The sequence below is a fragment of the Melospiza georgiana genome, chromosome 12 (genome assembly GCF_028018845.1).
Source record: "Melospiza georgiana isolate bMelGeo1 chromosome 12, bMelGeo1.pri, whole genome shotgun sequence".
In the NCBI taxonomy this organism is placed as follows: Eukaryota; Metazoa; Chordata; class Aves; order Passeriformes; family Passerellidae; genus Melospiza; species Melospiza georgiana.
In genome coordinates this window covers 1,861,351-1,883,024 of record NC_080441.1, presented here as the reverse complement: position 1 = coordinate 1,883,024, position 21,674 = coordinate 1,861,351, and positions in this window count along the sequence as shown.

The window sequence follows — 21,674 nt, the reverse complement described above, 5'->3', positions numbered from 1 at the left end:
CTGGGGTTCCAACCTCCAATAATCACCTTTGCACCCACTCTTTCCCTTCAGCAGTCCCACTTTTCACCTGTGCTTCTGGTTATTGGCAGCCTTAGGAATCTGTCTGGAAAGCATTTTGCAGACAAAAGCACTCATAGCTGCAGATCAGCTGGAAGCTGCATGGATTAACTCAGCACAGCAGTGGAATGGAGTCAATAAAGCTCCTGAAAGTCCTGCTGCCATTAAATCAACTCCTGTTCCATATTGCCCACATTGCCCCAGCTCCTGCCTGGCTCAGGGCGGGCTGGCAGCCACTCCTGGCTGCTGCAAAAGGCAGCACAACAGATTTCTCTGCTGCTCTGCACCTGCAGCCATCTCCACCAGACAGGCACCACACCTGCAGGGCCAAACATTCCACAGACAAAGAGGAAGATTTCTTAAAGCAGTTATTAAAACACACATTTCTTCTTGTCAGGGGGGTGATGCCCATTTCCATTTGTGTGAGCCGAACTCTTTGGAAGCAGATCTGCTCAGAGCAGAGCTCTCTGCTCAGCCACACAGGCATTTGTTCTCTGGACATTCCACACTCATCTCCCACAGTCCCCAGGCAAAACAAATCTGTTTTATGGCATGTCCCATGCTTTGGCAATTTGTTTCCATTATACATTTGGTTAAAAACCTTTGAGCAGCTGGACTGGAGCATGTGGGAAGGGGAAAAAATACTGTTTAAAAAAAAAGGTGATGCTTCCAGTTGCCATAACCCTTTTCAATGCCTGAATAGTTGGGTTTTTTTCTGTACAAAAATTCTGGAATTTTTTACAAGCCTAATTGGAGAGTTTGAAAAAAAGGACATGAACTAATGGTGAAAAAATGCCCACATTTCACCTGTGGGTTCAAATCATTGAACTAAGGTGAATTTCCAACTCACCCCAGAACATTAAGAGTGCCTCATTTCATTATACTCTGTCAGGGGAGCAAGTTCTCAGTTTAAACTATGAGACCTGCTTAATAAATTAATTAAAAGTATCTATTAAATCCAGGTAATACAAAAATACTCCAGATCTTTATCAAATCAGGAGAAATTCTAGAGGAATGTTACGGCAAGTGAGAACATATGCTTATATATCTGGAAGTTTTTTATCTTGAGTCCTTTCCCTCTCCAAATCAAACCAAGCTTCAAAAGAGTCTCTTGAAGGAACTACTGAACAAAAATAAAAAAAGCATCATTTTTTATGTGGTCAATAAAGTCACTGCAGAGAGCAGACACAAAAATGGAAGTGAAATTGCCACAGAATGTCCCTTTCAACTGAAAGCAAGCTCAGAAAAACAACACTCTGTGTGAGCAGGAAAATTGACTTTTTAAGATCCTTATAGAAGGGAAAGTATATAAAAAAAATTGTGATGCCCATGATGTTTTGAGTATGAATATTTTCACCATTTCTCATGCACCTCCAAGGGATGGTAGCCTCAGGACTGGCATGCCAGGGATAGTGGTGGTAAAAGCAGCACAACAGAGCTGAGAGCAGATTTTGGCCAGGAACACCTGCAGGAACACCAGCAGAAACCAGAGGCCAAATTGCAGCCCAAGTGACCACAGTGAGTGTTTTATTTTGGGGTCCCGTTCCACCCATCAGCCCCTAAACTATGCAGGGCAGGTAAGGTCAGACCCAGTGACAACTGATGTCCCCCTCACCAAGCAACAACAGGGAGCTGCTTTACCACCCAACACCCCAGGTCTGAGGCAGCTGCCTACAGCAAATCCCCAGCTACAATAAAATACAGCCTGGCAGGTAATGGTGCTGGGAAGACCTTCCACAAGACATTGTTTCCCTCTCTGTCTATCATAACACCAGCCTGAAATGAAAAGAACAAATCTTCCATGAGGTTTCAGAGTAGCTTTTGCCTCGGTAGCACCTCAAACCTTGCACACCTCACAGGTTTAAGGAGTGCTGTGGGATGCACAGGTTACAGCTCCACCAAACCTGCCAGCGCTGGAAAACAACTCAACAGCTCTGGGCAAACAAACGCAGCACAGCAAGGCAGAGCTGGCAGCATCTCACAAACTGTTTGTGTGCCAGCACACCAACGTCAGCCTGTGAGTCAGCTGCACAGCCTGAGCTCCCTGCACGTGGAGAAACAGCCTGGGCACCACAGCCATGGCACTGCTGCTGCACCCACGGCAGCACCAGGGTGACAGCGTGAGCACCACAGCCGTGGCACTGCTGCTGCACCCACAGCAGCACCAGGGTGACAGCCTGGGCACCACAGCCATGGCACTGCTGCTGCACCCACAGCAGCACCAGGGTGACAGCCTGGGCACCACAGCCGTGGCACTGCTGCTGCACCCACAGCAGCACCAGGGTGACAGCCTGGGCACCACAGCCATGGCACTGCTGCTGCACCCACAGCAGCACCAGGGTGACAGTGTGGGCACCACAGCCATGGCACTGCTGCTGCACCCACAGGGTGACAGCCTGGGCACCACAGCCATGGCACTGCTGCTGCACCCACAGCAGCACCTGCAGCTGCCCTGCATGTCCCACCTCAGCCCTCCGTGGCCCATCTTGGCCCTGCTGCAGCAGGCACAGCCCAAGGAGGCTGCAGCACACCTTCTAAACCTCCTGAGAGAGCCCAACCTCACCTGAGCACAGCCACCTTTATCCAGGCAGCAGTGAGAGAACCAGAGCACACAGTCTCAAGCTGCACTAAGGGAAACACAGGCTGGATATCAGGAAAAAGTTTTTCATGAAAAGAGTGATAAAGTTCTGGAATGGCTGCCCAGGGAGGTGGTGGAGTCACCATCCCTGGGAATGTTTAACAAAGCCTGGATGAAACCCCCTAAAACATGCTGCCAAACGGGCTTCAGCTTGAGCACAGATGCTGATCTGGATGCGGCTAAAACAAGCCTGGCTTAAAACAAGTCAGGATTTAAGTCAGGTATTGGGTCTGGGTTGGATTTGATGATCTTGAAGATCTCTTCCAACCCAGTGATTCTGTAAACTCTGTGGTTCATCCAGCTCCTACAGCCTGGCACAGCCAGCACCACAGGGTCACTTGCAGAGTGGGCCATGAACTGATGACATTTGTGAGAAGAAATCAACAGGGCAGAGACACAGCACATCCCTGGCACCAGCATGGCACAGGACATTCACAGAGAGAGGGCAGCCAGAGAGCCATGGCAGCAATTCCCTCTGAACTGCCACAAAATCACAGTTTATAATGTTCTACACCAAGCTCGCTTGATAAACCTGCTGTGCACACCTGCACTTCTACAGGAGTTTTGTTCTATCTGCTCAACACCTGCACATTCAGGACTGTTTGTGCCTGAAGGCCTTCTACTAGCAGGGCCAAGGATATCTTTGGAAAAATTCAAATATCACTAAACTAATTCAAATGCATGTGAAGACTCACTAAGTAGAACTAAATTGGTTCCAAAATTTACTACTAATAGTTGACAAATTGAATCAAGTATTTGCAACAGGCAAACTCACAGCATCTGAATTTTAATTTAGGAAGAACTGTGTCCAAAATTAAAAAACTAGTACATACCCAAGGGTGTCCAACTTTAAAACAAAACCAAAAAAGTCTTGGAATTCTGTTTATCATTCTGCTCTTTGGGATGTATCTATTTTACACAATTTACAGTTGTTTTATACAGCTTGCAGTAATTCCACATGTATTAGGAGCAATATAAGCTTTAGAATCCAGGTGTACACTAGTTTTTCAAAGTGTGAAAGCAGCACATTTCCCCATGAACATATATTTTATTTATATAAACAAGTGTTTCACGATACTCAACAACATCTGGTATAAAACATGTTTCATTATGATGGAGGGAAGTGTGTGTTTTCTTTATGAAACCCCTAAAACCTGCTGCCAAACAGGCTGCAGCTTGACCACAGATGCTGATCCCATCTTTGTTTGGAACCAACAGAAAGCTGAATCTTTGACCTCCAATTCCCAGGCACTCCAGACCTCTTAAGTTAATTTCCCATTCCAACAATGCCTGAACACATTCCCAATAGGAAATAAAACATTATGCTTTTTAAGGATACTGCTGGTGTAGGAACACACAGTTCTCAGGTCAGAGGTAACTGCAATTTGAATCATACTGAGTTAAGCTGCTAAAGCAGACATCAGTAACAGATGGTGATTTCTAAAGGTGAAGGCTTAAACTCCTAAATCATTCATCACCAGCAAGCTGTAAAAAAAATTAAAAACCATGAACTACAGCATGTTTTAGTAAAATCTGAGCAGCAGCTCAGCAGACAGAAGTTGCATGAATGCTGCTCAGCGATGCACACACATTCCCATCAGGTGGGCAGGGAGTGGAAAATCAATCCCTGCTTGTTGCACAGATATTTGATGAGTAGCTCAATACCCGAGCGTGGATCAGATTGCATTGCTTGGTGTTGTAAAGATATTTCTCCTGTGCTCTGTGTCAGATGGCATTATTGATTGAGTTTAGCCCAAGCACTGCAGGAGTGCTGCCATCCACTTGTGCCACTGGAGCTCCAGTTATGGATCTCTAAAAGACACAAATCAATGCTTCCATCATGACAGTGAGAAAACGAATGAAAAGTAAATAACCTGTTGGTTTGCCCTAACAAGATTTAATGGCACTCACTTCACTTCCATGTCTGATTATGAGGAGCTTGAAAAAATAACTCTCTTTTTTGGTTCTCATATCTAATAATTTCAAATAATGAAACTCCAGATCCTACATATCCGAATGATTTGGTCACCTGTAAAGTCACCACAGGTGTAAGAGCTGATAGATCTTAATCCAGGTGTGCTCCACGTGCCAAACAGAGTCACCCTGTAGGGACACAGGTGACTGAGCCAGGGGAGCATGGGGCACCCCCAGGGAAGCAGGGACACCTCCCTGCCACCCTCCACAGCACAATCCCCTCTCCCAGTCCCTGCTCCCACCCTGCTGCCCTCCTCCAGCCCAGCCTGATGATTCCCCAGGCAGATGGCTGCTGCTGCTGCTGGGCAGATAAAGTGCAGCCAGCAGAGAGCAGGAAGCTTGGCATCACTGCCACGGTGAAAAACTGGATCCTCAGGAAACAACAATATATATAAACTTCACACTAAAAAAAAAACACCCTAAATTTCTGAGGTTTGCTTGACAAAGCAAGCTAACAGTTTCCTTTCTTGGGCCTGAAGCTTGGCAATCACTCTGTTTCTGAACTGTATTTTTTCATTAGTCTTATGCTTCCAAATATAATCTATTATTTGGCAGCAAAGGCAGCAAAACATTTGTTCCCTCTCAGTACAGCTGCAACCAATTGGATTTTAAAAAATGGTATTGGCTATCCAGCAGTCCTCTATCATGTTGATTTTTCCATGGAAACAGTGTTATATTTTTTCCTTTGGGGGGGTGGGTGGTGCTGGGAACAGGATGCAGAAATGCATTTCCAGGGTTCTCTGCTTTTCCAGTTCTCATCCCTCCACACACCAGGCACAGGGATGGGACTTGAGTCCCCAGCTGCATACTGGAACTTGGAAACTGTTTTCAAGTATATTTGTGTGAAATTATCTTTTGTCTTTTCATTCTCAGGCATGTAAGCACAAAAAAAGTTCAAACGATGTCATTACACCTAAAGACTCAACACGTCTCAGAACTACCCAAGCATTCAGAGCCTGTAGCCTCAGAACTGTAACTCCTGAACACACTGAAATATCTGCTATGCCAAATGCAGGTTTTATTTCAAATTAATAACTTATTGTCAGGTATTACTGAGTAAAAAAGAAAATAAACTAAAAATCCAGAAGTGGCAGGTAGCAGATGCAGGGCTGGGGAGATGGGAAGGGAATTCCTCCCTTTCAGAATTGCACTTCACCTCTGCAAAGCATGATGAAAATAACACAAAACACAACTGCAGAGAGAACCAAATACAAGCATATTGATTTACCAAACGTTTCAGAGCTGTAGGACCCATTTATCAAATACAAAAATTGACTTCTGTTTTCAGGCTACATTAGGAAGGGAAAAAAGAAAACCCACACAAAACCACATGAGCTGCAATCACTGCTTGGTAAGAAGAGCTGATCCCACAAGTGTGGAACAAATCAGGAATGCTGTTCTGGGTCTTTGGCCTCTCATGAAAGTATTGACTTGATAAACTCACCAGTTTTCTGAAAATTTGGTGAAGTTTCCCAACCATAAACCAATAAATTGGAATGAATTCCATGATTTATGTGGATGTGGGGGAGAGACTGTGATGCTAAATGAAGTTGTACTCTGCTGCTCCACAGCCCAGCTCAGTAACTGCCATTGATTCTTCTGTTTGACTTCATCAATATTTAAGCTACTCAACTTGGACAAACATTTCATAATGTAGTTTCTGGTAATTGTTCCCCTTATCTATAATAAATTTTCCTATATATTAAGTTTAATGAGCTATCCAAAGTACTCCCACCAGCTCAAAAACACTAACAGAAGCAGGATTTGACAATATGATTATTTATCAGTCCGTGGAACAAAGAATTAAAAATGCATATGGATGAAACGTGTGTTGTCATTTTGAGGATTTAAAGACAAAAGGAAGTTAAAATAAATAATTGGAACAATACAAAAGAACAGACACAGATCAGAGAAAATACTCTCAGGGCATCAATGAGTAATTTATCAGAATAGCACATAATAAATGAAACTCCAGTCATAAGAGTGTCAGAGCAATCTCCCTCCTCAATTCACAACCAGCACAGTTCTGCAAGGCATCTCTCCAAAAACAAAGCTTTGGGAAAAGGAGACAAATTCCCCTGGGCCTTCCCCCTCATCTGCTGTCCCACAAAGACAAAATAAGTTTTTGCTGCCGTCATCTCCTGGTAGCACTACAAGTCAACAGAGACTTTGTTTTCTTGTGAAAGTGAACAGATTTCCTAAACTTCAACCAGTGGGGCCAGGACAAGCAGGCTGAAGTCATCAGTTTGGCATTAAGGCAACTAAAACTTATCTTTGCCTGACAAGAGTATGTGTCAGTCACTCCCCAGTGACTTTTTCAATCAAGGCAACTGAAGGAGTATTTAAAAAAAATAAAAAATCATCCAAATCAGCACTGCCGACAGTTATTTCAGTGGCTGACCCTGTGAAAAGAAGCCTCTAACAACATCTCTCAAGTCACTTTGAGGAGCAGGAGCTGATGTCAGATTCCATCTTTGCTGGAGCAAGGGTGACTCACAGCAGATGCCTCATAACCCAGTGTTGGCACAGCTCTGCTGGGTCCATGTGTATCCCACGGCTGGCTCAAAGGTTTGGAGGTGTGGAAAACCACGAGGTAGAATTCATCATCATCATCCTAGCTGGGAATAAAGCATCAAGGCTTGAAGGGCATCCTTTGCCTTCCGCTCCCCAGCAGTGACAGACAGGACAGGGTTTCATTAAAACGAAGTCACTCTACAATCTGACAACTTCCTACAGTTAAGAACATACAGTTACAACCTCTTCCCTGGCCTCTTTTCTTCAATTGCCATTTCTGATAGCTCTGTGTCAAAGTATTCTAAAAAGTCATTGTCTAACTTGCACAATTCAGATCACACTCTTTTCTGACCTTGCTTCAAGCTCCACAGCAGAAATTCCAATAAATATGCTGTATTTATATTCTGAAGTGACAGAACTCAGATGGCAATCAGATCCTCACAGAGTTTTTGAAAGCATTTCTTATTTTGTGATGACTTTCCCTGCTCTGCCTGCAGTCCCCATCCTCCACCCCCTTCCCAACCCCTCGTGTCCCCTCTCCCAGGAGAGCATCAGGTACCCAACAGGTGACAGTGCCCAGGCGAGTGGCCTCACAAGGAGATGTTACAGAACATTCAGCAAGCCTTTCTTTGTTACTCCACGCCCTCCAAAATAAATCAAATCTATCCTATATGCAATTTCTGCAGAGAGCCAACATGGCCCCAGCACTGAGGGTGCCTCCAGCATCCTCATTTCGGGGCTTGCCCAACACAAATTCCTTGTGGCTCTCAGTGCTGACACTTGGTTTGCAATCTCTGCAATCTTTTATTGAGTAACAAGCTCCTGTTGTTCCCTTTCACTTTTATTTTACATCCTCAGGGTTGACTAAACAGAAGTAAATCCAAACTAGACGTGTCTACCAACTGCACAAATTTGGCATAATAGAGTCACAGAATGGCCTGGCTTGGAAGGGACCTTAAAGATCATCTTGTTACCTACAAAAACCCACAGAAAACAAGGTCATAAACTTCATGTTTACACAGCCACCAGTCCTGCACTCTTTATTACTACAGATTGCCTTGCCTTCAAGCTTCCTCCTACACAAATACTTGAATGGGGATTAGAATATGAAATTCAGCCACATCAGAAGAAAGATCCTGACACTCATCTTGCTGCAAAGCCCTGGATGTGCTGGAGAGCTCCACACTGTGCCCAGAAGGATAATTAATTTTCAGAACATTAACACCAAACAAGAGCTGTTTAAAAAAGAAATAAACAAGGATAAAAATGGGTTCCAAGTAAAATCTTCTCTACTGGTTTCTTATTATGGGTACATCTATGGGGCACTGTAGAAGAAATGTTATTTTAGAAACATGGCTTAGCTACAGAAGGATCTACTTAAATGACAATTAAAATTCTGTTAGAACAGTTTGAGGACCAGAGTAACCACTGTTAATTCATACATTTTTCTAGATTGTTGCATGCAAGTTCACCTAAGTGTTATTGAACTTGAATTAAAATAGCAGTAGTTTAATAATTTACCTCATTTCAGTAGGGAAAAAAAAATCATTTTTGATAAAGCAGCAACTTAAGAGAAATTTAAGCTACTCGTAGCTGCAAGCAATCACATGAATATATTCAAGCACATGATCAGTCTTCGTTGTATAACAAGCTCCACAGAGATTGTTATTAGTCACAGATAATAATTCCCACTGTTACAGAAAATCTGTGCTCAAAATAGTACCTCCCAAGGAAAAAAATCATTGCAAAGGCAATAAAGCTTGGTATGACAATCCTCAAGTTGGGGAATTGGGAAGGAAAACTGAGAGCTTGCACAAAATCATCTGTCATTTCAGGAAAAGCAGCAAAGCAATCAGATCTTCCAAATTATGTTGCAGATAAGACACTACAGTAGGGGGAAAATACCTCTTGTGCACTACAGAAAAATGAGAATATTTACCTTTTTCAGTTAATTCAATTATAAAACTATGGGTTTAATCTCACTCAGACTATTAAGGGGCTCCAGCTTTTGGCTCTAGGAAGTGAGAACTTGATTTTACAGCTTAAATGAAGGCAAATGTTAACAGGATAGATTCAGAAGGAAAATCAACACATTAGATAGCAGATTCATCCCTCCCTGGCAACAGAACAACGCTCAGTGTGTCAGCTGAGCTCCACCATGCTCTCACCACCGTGCCTTGATGTGTGAGCTGCTTTGCACCTCTGTGCTAACACATCTCCTTCCCAGCTGCACCTTTCCACATCTCACTGTCTCAAACATGAGAACTTCACTCTTGGAGTCACAAACACCAACTTCTCCTCCCAGTGTTTTCAGGGAAGGATTACAGTATTTTCTTGACTTTAATTAGGTTATATAAACCAAGTGAGTTTCTTTTCTGTTGTAACTAAAACAACTCAACATTGAAATTTTAACCCTATTTAAAATGAGTCCTCTCTCCCCATCTGATACAGAAGAAACAGCTATAAGCCCCAAATGGTTTACTTGATCAAATTGAGCTACAAATCCTGATTACTCACATTTATCAACAGACCCTGTTACCAAAATACACCAATAATTAGGCAACTCTTATATTGCCACAATTATAAGTGCAAGTCTAAAAAGGCTCTTCAATAACCCTTCAATTTGGAAGCATTTTTATCAGTTCAGGTGAACTCCAGTTACAGAAATCTTGATATTTTTCTGGACCTTCACTTTTTACTGTTACTTCCTTAGCAGAACATGACTTCTTGCCACTTGGAAAAAAAAGTTAGCTAGGTTTTATCAGTAATGCAGAATTATTCATTCCCTTGGATTCAGTGTATTTGTTATGAGTTTCATCAAATGAACTTTTCTGAGATTCATCATGAGGATTTTTATTATGTTTACAGTTACTGAAATAGTTCAGTTTATTACTACTGCTTGCTGTTGAAAGGCTGATATTTCAGTTTAACAGGTCTATCAGTTCTCAAGTTTGTAACACAAATATCAGAATATAATTTTAAGATTCATATTTTTGTACTTATTGGCTTTGCGTACGATTTTACAGCTTAAAAACAGAGTGGTGTCTGAATCATGGACTGCATATTCAGAATGCACTTATAAAACATGAACATAAAATAAAATAAATGGGACTAGAGCACTTTTTTATTAGGAATCAGATACCTCTTTTACCCCAACCTCATTAATTATCTTGGGTAATATTACTGGAGTCATTGGCAAAAAGATTTTCCAGTTCACTCTGGTCACACGGGAACATTTCACTGCCAGTCCTGGTGAAGATACTTCAAAAGAAGGATTTAATCCTGTTTGCTTGGCATCAAAGCTAGTGGAAAACTAGAATATAACTGGAGTTGTGAGTACAATAATCTCTGAACACAATTATCATTTATACGACTTGGAGTCCCATGTCCCCTTGCCCCACTATTCCTACCTGACAACCTGATTTTCTCTCTCCTTATGGTTCTTTGTCCCCTCAGCCTGATCTTGCTGAGCAGCCTGTAGGGGAGCAGAGCCAAGTGCAAAGTGTCCCTGCACTGCAGCTCTGAACATGGAATGGGTTGGAAATGACCTTAAAAATCAGCCCTTTGTCCTCCCCCTGCCATGGCAGGGACACCTCCCCTGCCCCAGGTCCTCCCAGCCCTGTCCAGCCTGGCCTTGGGCACTGCCAGGGATCCAGGGCAGCCCCAGCTGCTCTGGGCACCTGTGCCAGGGCCTGCCACCATCACAGAGAAGGAATGGTGCTGGATTTCTACATCTGAACCCACTCTCCTTCAGTTTAAGCCCATTCCTCCTTGTCCTGTCACTCCTGCCCAAGGTTCCTCTCCACCTCTCCTGGAGCTCCTTGAGGCACTGGAAGGGGCCCAGAGCCTTCTCTCCAGGCTGCGCAGCCCCAGATCTCTTATCTGGCTGATAAACCATTGTACATATTTTTCTTTTCAACACACCCGTGGGTATTTACTTATTTTTGATGTGACGGTGACCAAGGGTCACCAATGGCAATACACAGAATTCTCTGAACACCAACTGCCCCTGTCCTAAAACCCCCCTGGAAGAATTAGACAGCACCAGAGGAAGCAGATCCTGCTTCAACACCATTCCACCCTCCAAGTGCCACCCACGTGTGCCTGCTGGGAGCCCTGCTGTCCCTGCAGTGCCTCTGCCTTTGGCTCTAGGAAGTGAGAATTTCAACAGTCCTGCAGCAGCTCTTATCATTGACACGGACAGCCCCATTATGGTGGGAGCAGCAAATGCTTCAAATTCCATCTTCTAAGAAAACTTTCAAAGGGTAAGGAGAAAAAAAAAAAAAAAGAGGCTTGTCATCTGAGTATTAATGACCATTTATGTATAATTTTGATTTCCCTTGATTTCTCAAGTAAATAACAGCAAGCACTGAGAAATATCTACAAATGACAGGAATGATGATTTTCTGTGAAGAAGGAAGAAGTGGCAATATTTCAGAGGAATGAATGTGTTTTCGAGCTCCTCAAGGTAAATTTCAGGGAAAAAAAAAAAGGTTTGCAACCAGGGGCAATCTCTGTACTCTGACAAAAAAACCTTCCTATCTCAGCAGGGCAATACTTTATTACCTGTGCCATGAATACTTCTTAAAAAACATCTCCTCATACAATGTATTCAAACTGAACCATCTTCCTCTAACGTGTAACATCACCTGCCTGATTGTAATTTACAATTTTATATCATTCTGGTTTTATAACTCCACTGCTTAAATGCAACTAGAAGTTAATGGCTTCCATTTTATGCAGCTTTTGAAAGCAACATCCAATCCCAGCCAATACAGAATTTCTATATTGCAGTTTTATTTCACTTTCCACTATATGGAGCATCACTTAGTATTTTTCAAGGTAGTTTAATATCTTCCCTCTGTAGGCTTCTATTTTGTGCTTGTGGAAAAATTACAAGAAAACTTGAGAAATGTGAAGGTTTTGGAAATTATTTAAGCTTTGTGTTTCTGAATTACTGTCTCTTTGCACCAATCTTAAATTCTTTCAGTGTTCATAATGGGGAGAAACAGAGAAACCATTTCCTCTATTTTGCTGCTTTTCTCTCCATAAAATAAGTATTTTTATTCATGTGCTTAAGATCTCCCTTACACCTAAATTAAATTCAATGAATTCAATAATATTCATTATTCAGACATTATTTTTATAGTACTTGTACTGTCAGTTCTTTTCCAACCTCTATTTGAGTTTGAGATATCAGACTGATTCCAAGCATGATTTCTCTCCTCACACTGGGAAACACTTTCCAAGTCCAAGGATAATCCATTCCTGCAGCACCTACAAACACTGAAATTTTCATCAGGGGTCAGCTTAGCCCCTAAAAGAAAAGGCTGACATTTGGGGATTTTTCACTGAAATTCACTTTTGGATATGTTTAAAGTGGCTTTAGGAATAGTAGCACAAAATTCAGCCCCAAACCTACCATAATCAGTAGTGGAAGTGTCTTTTTAGAGAATTAACAGAATGTGAGACACAGTAAAACAACAGAAATAAAGAAATTGTAATGCTGTGAATGCCTCATCTCCGTTTAATGATAAAAACAAGTTCACAAATCAACTTTCAGTCCAAGCACAACTGGCTGTCCCGTGATGAGTCCTTTATCATTGAGAAAAACACAGTTTACTGAGCAAACAGCTTCAACCATTTGCAAGGAATGCTTTAATTATGATATCTTGCCTGTCACATGCAGTCTCCAATCACACTAATTACAGCAAACACCACTGGTGACAGATCTCACCTGGCTGAGCTCGCTGGCCAACTCCAGAGCATCATTCCCACCCAAACCACCAAGAGCCACTGATCAGCACCGCAGCACCCATGGAATTTACAGCAAGAACACTTGGGTAAAAATGCTCTTAAAATAGAGTGAGAGCAATTTCCCAAGCTTACTGCAACAGTCATTAAAAGCCAGAGCTGTATGTATGAGAAATTATTTGAAAAGATTCTTTTTGGTAAATGCATTTTTGAAGAGTGTGTCCTTTATCATTTGTTGAAAAATCTGGAAAGGGAAGTAATTCTGTGTAGCTTATTTATGGGTTACATTGACTGATTTTTAGTTTTTTTCTTTAACTGTATGAGTAATTCTTTGGCAATACGCCTTCAAAGTTAAAAGGATGAACATTAAATTATGCACAGAACACTTTAGCAAAGACTGCTCATGCTGCACAGAGGAGTAAGAATCCACATTTTGAATTTTATTTGGTCTCAGGATTTTAAATTGTGGCAGATAACAATCTATTAGCTCCCGAATTTGTAGGTACTCTGCTGGTAAGTGTTTCATTTAATGCCTCTTCCACAGACTCTCCCCATGTTCTGATTTCCATTTAACAGTTTAAATGAAATTAAGCTCTACAGGTTCTTGTCAGGTGATTTTAAATTCTAGACAGAACCAGCTTCCCTATCAAACATGTGGTCGTTTATTTTAAGTCCAGAGAGGAAAAAACAAGTCTCTGTAGCTTTCTGCTGCTGCCCTCATTCTATCACTGAAACACAAATCCACTTGAGGGCTGTGAGTGCACAGCAGTGATAATTAACCAGGGGAACAGAACAGAACCATCCCAGCCTCAGCAAGAGAATGAGCACGGTGAGGGCTCCAGGGATGCAAAACATCCTGGGTGGCTGTGGGGCTTCTGCCTGGTGGGTGAGACAGCTTGGGGACACTGACCTGAGGCCACCTCAGAGATCTGCACTGACCCAGGGCCACCTCAGAGACCCACACTGACCTGAGGCCATCTCAGAGACATTGGCCTAAAGCCACCTCAGAGACCCATACTGACCTGAGGCCATCTCAGAGACATTGCCCCAAACTCACCTCAGAGACCCAACACTGACCCATGGCCACCTCAGAGACACAGATACTGACCCACAGCCATCTCAGAGACCCACACTGACCTGAGGCCATCTCAGAGACATTGGCCTAAAGCCACTTCAGAGACCCACACTGACCCATGGCCACCTCCAACACTGACCCAAACTCACCTCAGAGACCCAACACTGACCCATGGCCACCTCAGAGACACAGATACTGACCCACAGCCATCTCAGAGACCCACACTGACCCATGGCCACCTCAGACACTGACCCAAACTCACCTCAGAGACCCAACACTGACCCATGGCCACCTCAGAGACATTGCCCCAAACTCACCTCAGAGACACAGATACTGACCCACAGCCATCTCAGAGACCCATACTGACTCAAACTCACCTCAGAGACCCACATTGACCCAGGGCCACCTCAGAGACACTGACACCAACCCTACGCCTCCACTGACCTAAACCCACCTCAGACACACAGACACTGACCCAAGGCCACCTCAGAGACCCACACTGACCCAAACCCACCTTAGAGACCCACATTGACCCAGGGCCACCTCAGAGACACTGACCCTAAACGCCGCTCAGAGACACGGACCTGAGGCCTCCTCAGAGATCAGCACTGACACCAATCCAAGACCTCCTCACGACCCATGTTGACCTGAGGCTACCTCAGAGACCCTGACCTAAACCCACCTCAGAGACAGAGACACAAGGCCACCTCAGAGACACACAATGACCCGAGGTCATCTCAGGGACCCACACTGACCTAAACCCACCTCACACCCACGCTGACCCGAGGCCACCATCTGAGACTAACGTTGACCTGAGGCCACTTCAGAGACACGGACCTAAACCCAGCTCAGAAACAGAGATACAAGGCCACTTCAGAGACACGGACCTAAACCCACCTCAGAAACAGAGATACAAGGCCACTTCAGAGACACGGACCTAAACCCACCTCAGAAACAGAGATACAAGGCCACCTCAGAGACACGCACTGACCTGAGGCCACTGCCTCAGAGAGACAGACACTGACCAACCCATGGCCACCTCAGAGACACCGAGCCAAGGCCACCACCTGGCAGTGCTGTGTGCCCCAGCTCAGTCAGTGCCAGGAATGATGAAGAGCAGCTGGTCCTGGGCAGGGTTTGGAGCAGCTGCTCAGTCTGAAGGCCCAGAGCTCTGTTGCTCCAGCGCTGCTGCACGAAGGCTGGGCCAGAGGCAGCTCCAGCGGCACCAGGATGGACACACAGAACCCTCAGACCACTCTCAGCAACCAGGGCTGAGCTGGCCACATCACAAACACATTTCTTGCTCAGCCTGGCAAGCTGGCCTGGCTCTCCATCCCAACAGAGGTGGAGGAGACTCTGGCAGCTACCAGAGATGGCCTCTCATTCAAATCAGAAAGTATTCAATAAGCAAAAAATTTTCCATTTTAAATCGTTGCAGTAAAGGCTGAGGAAAACGTAAAATCAAAATGTAGAATTATTTCAAGGCTTGTTGAAAAGAAGTGGAAAATGTCCTGCATGGCTAATGGCACATCACTGAACAGTAAACACTGTTTTAAGTGACCAGACATAAATAATCTTAAGAGAGTAGAACTCTTTTATTCACACTCTGACAGGGATCATTATAATAATGTACTAATGAGACATCTGCAAACTTTCTGAAACTTCCTTTTCTAGAGATCCTTACGAGCCTATTAGCCCCAAGGAACACAAAGGGGAATTTTCAGGAAGATAACAGAACCACAGGGCTTCCCACTCGTACAAAATGCTCTGTGGAGCCCCACCATCACTCCAGGTGCAGGAGAACATTTAAAGCCAGGATATTTCAGGAGGTTTGAGGGAACCCTTTGGTGGCTCCTTTTGGTTGCTTGCACCATCTGCAGCACTAATTGGCACCTGTCTTGGCAGTTTCAAATGAACAAAAATACTGAAGACTGAACACCATTTCAATCATTTTGGAGAGAGAACATTTAAGGCTTTACAACCAGTCCTGAAAATTCTTTTACAGCCTCCAATTTGAGGAACAAATCTGAAAAATCTAACATTGATGAGCCATGCAGCTTCATCTTATTAGTTCTTGCCTAAACTGAGAGTCACAGGGAACAAGTTTTAATTTGAGGGGGATTTTTCCTTTACTTTTATTAGAGAATTTATTTGGAATTTGCCAGCCTGGCCTGGTGCCTGCAGAGCAAGGATGGGTTGGGTGCTCTAAGACAGCCAGGACAGGGCTGTGAGAGAAAACACAGAGCCAGGAGGGAGTTGTGCTTTCACAGGAAACAGGAGGAATTTCAAAACCAAAAGTTGACTCGGGGCTTTGGCAATAGGTGAGGACAAAATCTCCATCCAAGAGGGCATTTGGGTCACCTCAGCACTGGGATTGTGTCATTCCATTACCAACAAACAAAACTCCAGCACTTGCACCCAAAGTCCACATCAAACCATTGCAAATGGCCTTGCAAGGTGCCCTGATGAGCATCTGAGTAATTTGCGTTGGTTTTAACTTCATCAGCTTTAGAAGGACAACTGCAGGAGTAAGAATATGCAACAATTAAAAATAGTACTAAAAAAACCCAAATTTGCTTTTAATGCATTTTTTGTAAAACATCCAGCTTTCAAGACCTGCAATTCTTCCACAAAACAAACATATTGCAACATACTATCTTCAAAGCAAATGGAATGCAAAAATCAAATGAAACAATGCCCTTCCTGGCAGCTCTCTGTAAGGTCATTTGAGGAGGAGAACAGAGCAAACACCTTTAGATCACCAGAATGCCCAACGAAGACTCATCATGTTCCCAAGCTGACAGTTTCAGTTGTTTTGCTCTAGCAGCTGGCACAAGAAGTTGAAATCCCCTGCTCTTCGCTTTTGCCAGACAAGACAAAAAAAATGTCTTGTCAAAAAATCCCATTTTTCACAGAAAGAAAAACAAACCCAAAAAACCCACCAAAGACAGACTAAGCTCTCTGTCATATATTTAGCAGTAAAAGCACCATTCTTCCTTAATTTAAATTCCTTTTTCTGGTGAGCACCTTGCCTGGTAGCTGCAGGACATGATCTGTGACAGCACTACAGAGCCTTTTCATTTCACAGCAGCCACTCGCAGAGACTGAATCCAAAACACGATCCCCGAGTGCCTCCATTCAGGTCAACTGTGAGGAAATATTTGTTTCACCTCAGCCAACGCGTACTTGGGAAGCAGAGGGGGGAAAACAGGAACAAAATGAAGAAAAGAGCCAGCAGGGGGTACAAGAGGAAAATTACATTCCCACCTGCATGGGGGTTTGCAGCTAACCCAGCCAGCCCCAAACTGCTCCACTCTGTCTGCATTTCCAAGAGGTACCCACTGTGCAGAACAACAGCTCCCACCTCCTCTAACACCCACTGAAGTTTGAAAATGAAAGAGAATGAGTTTTTAAGAAGGTGCAATTCTGATGGAGCACACTGTGCATCTGCCTACTGTACAGAAGCAAGTTGCTTTATCATTGTTGTGGTGTCAGGGAGGTGAACACACCCCAGCCCCTCACTGCCTGACCCCTCCAAAATGAGATGGGGGAGAGAGGAGGGGGAAAAAAACCAAAATTTGTGTCTTGAGATAAAGATAATTTAACAGGGTAGAAATAGAAAGGGAATTAATAAGGCTAAAATAATTGGAATATAGAAAGCAAGTGGTGCACAGTGAATTGCTCAGCACACACTGAGTGATGCCCAGTCAGCTCCCAGGCAGGTTTCCCCAGTTCAGGAACAGAGGATACCATGCAGGAAGGAAGCAATGTCCCCTTGGCCACACGGCCCAGCTCTGGCTCTTGCCTGCCTCCTGCTCACCCTTCCTTTAACTCTGGATCTGCAGGATTCGTCACTTGCTCAGGGTGAATTTCCAAATTTCTGGAGGTGATCACTGCCCGAGGCACTCACACCACCCAGCCTTGGCTGGGATCGCAAAGAGCAGCTTAGCCCTAAGCAGCACAGGCGGTACGGCAAAGGACCGCGCTGGTTTCAGCATCCTGGGGATACTGAGAGCTTCAGGAGCGGCTGGAACCGGAGGAGGAGGAGGAGGATGGAGGAGGAAGGAGGAGGAGGCGGCGCAGGGAAGGCTCGGCACGGGCGGTGCAGTGACCGAGCGCGGCCGACAGATGGCGCCCGAGGCACGGGCAGCGAGCGAGCCGCGGCTCTATCACCGCCTAAACCCGGCTTAAACCGGAGCCTCAATCACCTTAACCACGGCTCTATCACCGCCTAAACCCGGCTTAAACCCGAGCCTCAATCACCTCTGCCACAGCTCCATCACAGGCTAAACACGGCTTAAACCCGAGCCTCAATCACCTTAACCACGGCTCTATCACCGCCTAAACCCGGCTTAAACCCGAGCCTCAATCACCTCTGCCACAGCTCCATCACAGGCTAAACCCGAGCCTAAATCACCTTAACCACGGCTCTATCACCGCCTAAACCCGGCTTAAACTGGAGGCTAAAGATCACCTCAACCACGGCTCCATCACTGCCTAAACCGGAGCCTAAAATCATCTCTGCCACAGCTCCATCACCGCCTAAACTCTGCTTAAACCAGAGCCTAAAACCAGCTCTGCCACAGCTCTGTCACCACCAAAACCTGGCTCAAGCAGAGCTCACTCATTGCCCCAGCCCAGCCCAATGACTGCCTAAGCCTGAGCAGTAATGCAGTTATTCCTCTCCAGTTTTAAATCCAGGGCTTTCCTGGCCTCAGCTTTGGAGCCCCACAAAACCCCCTCCTGTATTACCTCTAATAGCACACACCACTCATTAGCTGTAAAAATTAGTTTGGAATTTAAAAAATCCAAATTATTCCTGTACCTGGGTAACATTTTGTTAACTGCATGATTATTTTTTTTTTATTAGTTCATTTAATTCAATTTATCAGGAGCCTTTAAGTGATCATTTTGGAGGCATCCCTAGACACAAGTTAATTGCTGCACAACAGAATTATTTGCTGTTTCACACAGAGGCTCACATCCTGTCATGTTTTGCTTGCCTTGTTTCTCTGGGTATGATAAAGTATCCACAAACATGGTTAACCCCAGGGTTGAAGTATTTAGTTCTGAGAAACTTTAATACAATCAATTATGTGTTGAACACAGGGAAGCAGGCAAAGGGGGAAGTTTTAATTACCATTAGTTAGCACAACAGTCCTGATGCACTGTTTGATTACATTTTCTCTAAAATTCCCTCGATATTTCAAGTTCATTACGAAGATATTTGAGTTCCTCTGCATATTAACTATTTCAGTATAGCACTTCAATACAAGCTTTTAAAACTAATTGTGTTGGGTTTTTTATGAGAAAAGGAGGCAGAGACAGAAGCATCTGAAATCAGGAGATGCAAAACCATGATACTTTCATAAAAGAAAGTTAAATTAATAAATCTGTATTCCATGGACAAACTAGTTGGGTTTTTTCTGCCAGCAGAAAACACAATCCAGAAATAAAAGAGATGTCAGCAAATCATTTCTGTTCTGTATTGAACAGAATACAGAAAACTCTTGTTGTTCATTAGTGTTTAAAACAAAGACTAAAGCAAATCCCCAAAAAACAGAACCCAAGAGAAGACCTAAAAATCCTAAAATTCAACACCATCCCAAATAAACTACCATGGCTAAATCATTGCCGTGAATTAAAATTGGTTTTCTCACAGCCCAAGAACTGCTGCCAGCACTCAGCTGTTGTTCTGCTCACAAATTACCTTACCAATCAAAAAGGAATTCCTTCCCATGTATTCAAACATTTGTTTATATTAATTTTATTTCTATTCAGAGCATTCCTCTCTCTCCTACACAGACAAAAGGCTCCCATGCCAACAGGGATGCCAGAAGTGAGCAGAGCAGATCAGACCTGCAGTGACAAATGCACCTTCCTGACTATTTCAGCTTCCATCAGTGACAAATCTGCAATCCAAAGGAGAGCCCCAAGCACAGGGATGTGCTCTTTGCACACCAGACCCAGCTGCTGGCACTCTCATGATGTCACTGGGTTAGTGCTGCCTCCAAAGCTTTTGGACTTATAAATCTTATCTCAATTAGCTTGATTCCCAACAACCCCAAAATGCAGAACAGCCAAACTCCCAGCTTAGCTCCACAGGCAAGATTTGCTTTTACAGATCAAATTTCATCCACATTTATCTTAATTTCTGATCTAATTTGAAGCCAAACCCTCGCCAGTTCTAGCAACTGAATAAAACCCCAACACACTAAAGGGATTAATCCCTTCAACTTTCTCTGTTAAGCTTTTCTTACACCAAATGTTAGATCTAAATATAATTTCACAAAGTAAACCATGAGTTTTTACAAGCAGAAGTGAACAGCCAGCGCCTGCCATTTCAAAACATTAGAAGAATGGGTGGAAGAAAGCAGCAATAATGGAAGTTGGAATACCATCTTTGCCATGACGTGGGGATAGATGTGAGATGAAACAGGTGAGGGACCTGGGGCTCCCAAGCCAGCCCCTGACTACAGATCAGCCTCACCCCATCCCCACTGGAAGGTCACTCCTCCTCCACAGAAAATGCAGCTGCATTGGAAAAGTGAGCAAAGCACACATTTAAGGATTTATAAGTCTAAAAGCTGCTCCTAAGTTATCCTCTTGCCTTTGGTGTGTTCCACGCATCCAGAGCTGCCACTCTAGAGTCACTCTGTGCTCAGCCCTCTGCTCCTGGGCTGGGATTGCTCACACACAGATTTGGAAGCACAGCTGCAGCACCTGCCATCCATCTCAGGAAATACACTTTTGTGCCTCCTGGCCACACCTGACTTCACTGGATGAGAGCAGCTGGACCCTGGATACCCTGCACTACACTGCAATGTTTATTTGAAGCTATTGATAAATGGGAAATCAGCTCCACCCCACTCAGAGACAGTCATTGATAAGGAAGGAGCTGAGATGAGAGTGACTGATGGAGGGGTGCAGCAAAGAGTTAAATCCAGAACACAACACCCTTTGAACTCCACTCCATATGGCTGCTCCCACCACAGCAGATGGAGGAGCTATTTGTTTTCTGTTTACCCTTGCTGTACTGTTTTCTGTCTCCTGATAAGAATCACTGTGGCTAAACAGCAAAACTGACAGCTGCCCATTGCTGCTGTCCTTTCCTCACAGCTTGCTGCCTTCAAGCTCAAGAACACTGCTGAAAGAGGAGATTGCTCATATGCTGCAGGATTTGAATTGCTGTTTTCCCACTTCCCACTCTCCCCAGAGCAGCTCTGCCTGGCTGAATCATCTCCCTGCTTGGGAAGCTCGAGCAGGAGACTCCAGAGGAGCCAAGGCCTGGCTTAGAGGCCACCAGCACTGGATAAAAGTAAATTGTTGTACAACAGCTCCTCACAACACCCAGTTAAACATCCCAAACCGTGATATATTTTATCTTAGGTGTCTTTACAAAAAGCTTGAAACCTATACAAGATGTTTAAGTTAACCCAGTTCAATTTTCTAACTTCAGACAAAGTTCTCACTTTCAAAGTAATTTAGTTCCAGCCCAACTGTGTGCCCCAGGAAAGGCTTTGTACAATTGCACTCTGTACCTGATTCCTCCTGAAAGATGAGGCTCATATTTAATTCAAGTCTGTCTCAGTCACTTCCTTCTCCACCTCAGAAATGACATTTTGGCTGCCAAATATCCCAGGAACAGGAGCTGTGATAATT